This window comes from Dipodomys spectabilis, unplaced genomic scaffold, assembly GCF_019054845.1.
Source record: "Dipodomys spectabilis isolate Male_0828 unplaced genomic scaffold, ASM1905484v1 ptg000406l, whole genome shotgun sequence".
Lineage (NCBI taxonomy): Eukaryota > Metazoa > Chordata > Mammalia > Rodentia > Heteromyidae > Dipodomys > Dipodomys spectabilis.
In genome coordinates this window covers 337,935-345,385 of record NW_024871083.1, presented here as the reverse complement: position 1 = coordinate 345,385, position 7,451 = coordinate 337,935, and positions in this window count along the sequence as shown.

Sequence of the window (7,451 nt, the reverse complement as noted above, 5' to 3'; positions counted from 1 at the left end):
CCCCTCAGGAGACTGAAATCTGAGGACTGCAGTTGGATGCCACTTAGCAGCAAAGCCCGTGAGAACACTTTATCTCCAATTAAACACCCAAAAAAGCTGGAAGGGGAGCTGTGATTCAAATGGTAGAGTGCTATCATGGAGCATAAAAGGTAAGATCCCTGCCCTAGTTTCCAGCTTTTGCTAGCATAGGCCCAACCAAGAAAGGAAAACAGGTGGGCATATGGGAGCTCAAAGTTAACACATAATACTCAGGACTCCCAGAACAGACCCCATCCAGCTCTGATTCTCTAGATTCTATGTACTACATCATGGCAGACTTAGATGGGACTGACCATGAACAAAATTGGGACATTCAAGTACAATCTCATACTGAAGATCCCCTGACCTTATCAAAGACTCAGGATCTCTCACTGTCCTGCCTCAGCACTGGGCAGTGAGGTAAGGTCTAGTTATCCAATCACATGATATGGGAACTAAACGGTTTCCTGGTCAAGGGATGGTAACTGGGGAGATATAGGTCCCTCTTGGGGAGGTGAAAAGGGCTGCTCTATCCCAGAAATGTTCCTATGTTGTGAGTATTATCAAAGAAACAACCCTGCTCAGAGCCCAGTGCCTCTGGTTTTCCACCCAGCCTCTACCCAGATCTGCCACACCTTCAGCCTGCTCTCTCTGAATTCCAGATCTGCCATCTACAATAAAGACTGAGCCAGACAAGAGACCCACTTCCTGCCCTCATTCCCAGGCTGTCCTGTGGCAGTGGCATGCTTACTTCAGTCTTTGGTGGAGGAAAGAACACCGGGGGTGGTATCGTCAGATTGAGCCCTGGAAATTCCTAGTCCCTAAGGATGTACTGCACAGGCATCCTGCAGTGAACGGCAGCCAGGTTGTCAATGATGAACCCAAGGTGCCAAGACTTTTAATAGCAGTGTGGCTGGATCAAAGCTGGTAGTCTATGTTGCCAGGTGAGGTCATGTCTCCAATGTCCTGACACATGTGACCTAGGATCATTCTTCCTCTTCAAATTCCTACTTATCCTTTGACCACCCCCCCCCTTGAAACTCTCTCACTCCAATACCTTCCTAGCCCTTGGAAACTTTCTTCTTATCTGATCAGAAAATAAACTTGATGTGGCTGGTGATAATTGAAACCTGGTGACCCACCCTGTGCCCTAGGTTCAACTTGAGGCTGGTTCCCTCTATAGTCGGTGACCACACAGCTCCTGAATGGCATGACGTTGCTGAGGGTTCAGTGGCTTGGTCCTACATACTGGCTTTGGTCTCAGAAACTGTCCCCACAGAGATTGTGAATTATTGGCTCCCTTGATCCAGGGACTCCAAACCAAGGCGTGCGTGTTCTCCATTCTTCCTTCCTTTCCTTTTTTTCTCCCTCTGTCATTCCCTCCTCTCTCTCTCTCTTTACTTTCTTCATGTCAGTCCTGGGCCTTGTACTCAGATCCTAGGTGCTGTCCCACAGCCTTTTTTTCAAGGTTACCAGTCTATGTCTTGAGCCACACATCCACTTCTGGCATTTGTTTTTGGTAGTTAATTGAAGAAAAGAGTCTTACAGGCTTTCCTGCCTGGGCCAAAAGCCTCAATCCTCTGATCTCAGCCTCCTAAATAGCTACTATGACAGGCTTGAAGCACTGGCACCCACATCAATCCAAGGTTTCTACATGGGCTGTGGAACCAGTCCTGGAACTTTTCATTGTCTATGATCCCCCCAGAGCCTGGTGCACACTGTAATGGTTTGTTGGATACATAAATGAACATCTGTCTATGACAATACTACAGAAAATTCCCATCTGATTCAGGTAAGAATACTCTGTGGGGGATGGGAAATGAAGCTTTATGAAGCTCTCCCACAGTTCTCCTTCCTGTCTTACCCACTCCTGGTGCCACCACACTTAACTGTTTTGGCTCTGAGGGTGTGAGCCACTATGTACTTGCTACATTCCAGGGCCTCTGGGATGCCTATCTTCTCAAAGATCTCTGTCCAGCAGCTGACCAGCTCTGTGGCACTCAATTCCCCATGTACATGTGAATGAGGCTGCTGTCAGCTGAAGGCCTGGCTCAAGGGGCCTCCTGTCCTCCCCCTGGGGCCAGCCAGGATCATCCATCACATCTGGCCCCTAGGTTTCATGTTGCAGAGGAAGGATCCTTGAGGCAGCCTGGGTTCTCTAAATCTCCCAGAGTCCAGTACAGGTGCTGGGAATCATCTCTGCTCATAACTGGCAGGCTGGGGATGGAGAGGTCACAATCTCTGCTCCCCACAATGTCCTCAAGTGGGGTGGTCACCCTAGGTAGATTCAACAGCTGCCAGAGAAAGGCAGTTAAGCCACAACCTTCAAAGCAGGAGACAATCTGGCTTGGGAACTCTGCCTGTGCCACTTTGAACATCATTGTTTGCTGGCTGAAATCATCCATCTAATTTGATCCATAATCCCAGGCATTAGTGGAAATTGCCAGCTTATATTTAAAAATCCTGGAAAATGTGGTATTTAATTTGTCCCAATCAAACTTAAAGGGTTCCAAAGTCAGTGGTCCCCTTTTCCTTCCAGACAGTGTATAGCAGGTTACAGAAACTGGCATTCAGCGAGCCCTAGCTAACTGCCACCTCCTGATACCTAGCGGGCTCCAGTAGGGGGAATGGATTTGCCTACCACTGCCCAGCTGGAAACAGCCCAGGTGGGACACAGATTAGATTCTGCAGGACTTCAGGGAGGATTGACACTTGGCACTGGCCCACGAGGGTATCATCACCACCAGTGGGTGCCCGCAGCCCTGTGCCCGGATGCCCACAGAGACCGTTAATGCCCTAGATATGGTTCCACTCTCATCCACTGTCATGGTGAACCATCTGCCATGTCACATTGTCCGCCAGTCTCCAAAACCTCATAGCTACACAGCCCCTGCCCTATCCTTTCCCTCGTCTTGTTCCCTAATTTTGTTGGGCAGACACATTCCAAACCCTTGAATTACCTCCAACTAAACACACAAGAGAAGAGTGTCTGGCTGGAAGAGTGTGGCTGTGATCTCATTCGCCTCACCAAACTTCTGTCTGGGGATATAAAAACAGGGGTCCACTCCAGTCCAGGGTTCACACCGTTCTTCTAGGGGAGGCCCACTCAAGACCAGCAGCTACTGTGGGCGACAGAATAGGGGGAAGAGAGAGGTGGAAAGGGGAAGAAAGTAATGTCTACTGAAATCTTTCATAAAGGAGCCATGAAACTGTGAAGGAGAAAACAAAAATTGTGACTGGGCTTGTACTTGGTATTGAAGAAAGAACAACAACAAATACAGACACGGAGAGAGAAATAAAATGCTTTTGCTGTTTTTAGACATGGTGACTTAAATATATTTTCATTGTTCTCATCTCTCTGCTCTCCCAACACAGACACAGACACAGACACAGACACACAGACACACACACACAGACACACACACACACACACACACACACACACACACACACACACACACACCTCCAGAATGGTGACAGATGACTCGTCCATGCAGCACCTGCAATTTGCCAACTGATCACTCACCTGAGGACAGTCAGGCTGAACAAGAGAAAGATTCTCTCTCTCTCTTTCTCTCTCTCCCTCCCTCTCTCTCCCTCTCTCTCTCTCTCTCTCACACACACACACAAACACACACACACACATACACACAAACACATACACACAGACTCAGAGTAGTACCTCTCCTAAGTTTGTTGATTCCTCATCTGGAACAAGGTATTAGCTGGAGCACGTGGGTTCCCATTCTCCATTCCCTTGTCAGAACCAAGGGCTCCAACACAAGGAGAGTACCACTCTAATGACACACCACGACCCCGCCTCTCCCCTTCTCCAGGGCCAGACCCTTCCCCTTGGGAACAACCAGCCCTAACTCCCCATTCACTAAAACCCTAGGCCAGGACACTGTGTGAAGGAATCCCAAGACTGGTGACTCCTCAGAGCCAGGACTGAAACAAGCAGTGGGTCATGGGGTCCCAAGGCGGGTGTCTGACCCAGGGTGGGGGCACTGTTGAGGAAATGGATGGGGTCCTAAAGGCTACATACATGGACAGACTCCTACTTCCAGCCTAGATGCTTCTGCACAACTGGGCAGATTCTTGGTGAGGACTAGGAGACCAGATAGACAGGGAGCACCAGCAGACGCTGGCAGAGCTGGGAAATGTGATCACCCTGTGAGTGATAGGCCTGTGAGGGATAGGCCGGGTATATGTGTGTTTGAGGGTGTGTGTTCCTCCCACATATTCACCTACTATCTGAACCCCAGTGCCCTCACCTCCCTAGTGGTCTTTTCTGGGACCCTCCTCAGATGAAAGGGTGACTGAGCACAGAATAGAAGGGCTCACACAGCAAGGGAGGCCTATCTTCTGCATCCAACACCCCCCATTCCCAGAAAAAAGGAAAAGACCCAATAAGGAAGGGGCACAGGTGCTGTTCCCCACCTCTGACTAAAGCCACCAGGTTCCCACCAGGGAGAGGATGAGTGCAGATGTGGGACTGTGTGGCTCCCACTGCTCCAGCCAACGGCTCAGTGGTGAACCCTTCTCACCCATTCCTGCATCTCCATTTCTAGGGATACTGGCCACTAGGGATGGGGGTGAGTTCCCAGAGTCAACACCCACTCCCCCACCCCCCACTCCTGGGGCGCATTTGTGGCAGAGTCAGGACTGGCCTGCCTGGTGCTGGGAGGCGTGGTTGGGACACAAGAGAGGAGGAGGGATTTGCAGGGGGGGGAGTGGGAGTGGTAGGGGGAGGTCTCAAGGTGCTGACCTGTGGGTGGCCATTCACTTGTGCTGCTGGGAGAATCTGTAGGCTATGGTTCTGTGTGCAGCGTGCAGTGATGGCAGTGGTATGGTGGATGCTTGGGCCCAGAGCAGAGGACCAGGGACCGGTACCAGTTCAGGGCCTTAAACCCACTGTGGGCACACCACCACTTGTGACTCCAAGAGGCACCACAGGTCTGAGCCAGCGGAGATGTAAAGCTGCAGGGAGCGCAGGAGATGGGGCAGGGGCAGGGCTGGTGGATGACTGGGCTTAGGATGGCCCTGCTGCAGCTGAGCTCCCAGTGCAGGAGCCTAGGACTCAGGGCATACCTAGCCTCTGAGCCTCCCTGGGGTGGTGTGAGGGATGTGCCTTATGTGCTGGCTTTGTGTGCTCTGTGATCCTGGCCCAGACACATGCTCCTAAAGCAGCAGAGGCATGGAGGCCGCCATCCCTCTTGCATGTGCCTGCTCTTCTCTCTGCTCTCTCTCTGCCCCCCTTCTCTCCTGGGCTGCCCCACCCCTGCTGCGCAAGTGCTCCAGCCCCTGTGTGGCCCTGACTGCAGCAGATATGTGCCCCCTCAGCCACGCCCTGTCCTCCCCTGGGTCTCGCCTCCTCCCCTCTCAGGCACGTCCCCATCCCTGGCTTTGTGCTGTCCTGACTCTGCCCTAAGGCTACCAGGCCATGGAAGAAGCAGCCTCACCTCAGGTCAGGGCTTCCCCCCAACCCCAGCAGCTGCCCAGGTGCAGGGGATCGAATCTCCTCTCAGCCCAACCACTGGGGGACTCTTCTCCATCCACCCCACACACCAAGCAGTTGCACGGTATGCCTCCATGTTTGTGTGTGTGTGTGTGTGTGTGTGTGTGTGTGTATGTGTGTGTGTGTTTGTTGGAGATACATATAACTACCTCTCAAGGACTCAGAACAATTTTAAAAAATAGCACAAAGAACCCTGTGTAATGGACTCAGCACAATGAGCCTTTTGAAGGACTCAGCACATAGCAACCTTTGGGATACTCATGGTAATCTAATGACTAATAAGATAAGACATGCCATTTTGACATCACTAAACTTACATATCATAGTATTATGACATCATATGTAATATATCATATGATTTCATCACCAATGTGTCATCACAAAACCATTGTGAGCTTTCATTGCTATTTGACATCACTATCACATTATGACATCGCAAACCTATTAGGACCTCTTAGCACCTTTGAAAAAACACATGCCCTTTGTGACAACACAGTCCCTTTGTGGAACTATACACTCATTATGAACTGACAATTGATATCAGATATGCCAATTTAACATCATGAACCCTTTTTGACATCACCAGAGTGACATACCATTGTCATTATGACAGCATTAACTACTTTTGACATGACAAAACTACAATGACAATATAGCATTATGAGATCACATTGTCATTGTGATGTTATAAAAAAATTTTGAATGCCTGTTTTTAATATTTTTTTTGTCGCTCGTGGGACATGAACTCTGGGCTTGGGTGCTGTCCTTGCTCTTCAGCAGTAGGCGAGCGCTCTATCGCTTGAGCCACAGAGCCACTTCCGGTTTTCTAATGGTTTTTATTGGGAACAAGATTCTCATAGACTTTCCAGCCTGAGCTGGCTTTGAACCGCGATCCTCAGATCTCAGCCTCTGGAGTAGCCAGGATTACAGGCGTGAGCCACCGGCGCCCAGCTTTTTCATTCTATTTCAAATTTGACATGTGTGTTAATATCAGAAACGTAATGTGACCTCATAACCATTGTAACATCATAAATCAGCAGTGACATCAAATTGTCATTATGACACTATCAGCTCATTGTGACATAACCAAACGACAGTGGCATCATAGCATTATAAATCACAGTGACATTGTTACATCATAGACTTAACAGTGTGAAGTCCTATTCTGTGAATTCATTCTATTTCAGAAACCCATTTTGACCATATAACCACTGTGATATCACAATCCTTTGTGACATCACATTGCCATTGTGATATCATTAACCTGCTGTGCCATCACAAACCAGTCCTGTCCTTATTAGTTGTGTGACATACTGCCATTGCCATACATTAGGCCCTTTGTGAGCTCATAATCTGTTATCAATCTCATATTTCTGTATGACATGTGATATCAGAAATCTCCTGTGACATCAAACTGCCAGATGTCATGATCATTGTATCACATTATGACCTCACAAGCCTGTTAGAATGGCATCACATTTGTAACAAAACATGCCTTTGGAGACATTACAGTCCCTTTTTGAACTCATATATTCACTGCCAATTAATGACAGTTGAGATCTCTCATGCCACTCTGACATCGTGAACCCATTGTGACATCACAAACTTACTTTGACCTCATCACGAGAATGGCATCAACAACTAATTGTTGTATCAAATCATTATTTTGACATGATATTTTGGTATTGCTGTTGTGGTATCACTCTCCCATTGTGTTTTTACAAACCTGTCATGGCCTCATCAGATCTTAGAAAATTCATGGCCTTGGATACTTCAAGCTCTTTCTTTGGACTCATGGTTTGAACCATGAGCCTGGGCATTTTCCCTGAGCCCCTTTCAGTCAAGACCAGTGTATTAAGCTTGAGTCAAAGCCCCACTTCTGGGGTTTTCTGTGACCTCTTAGAAATAACAGTGT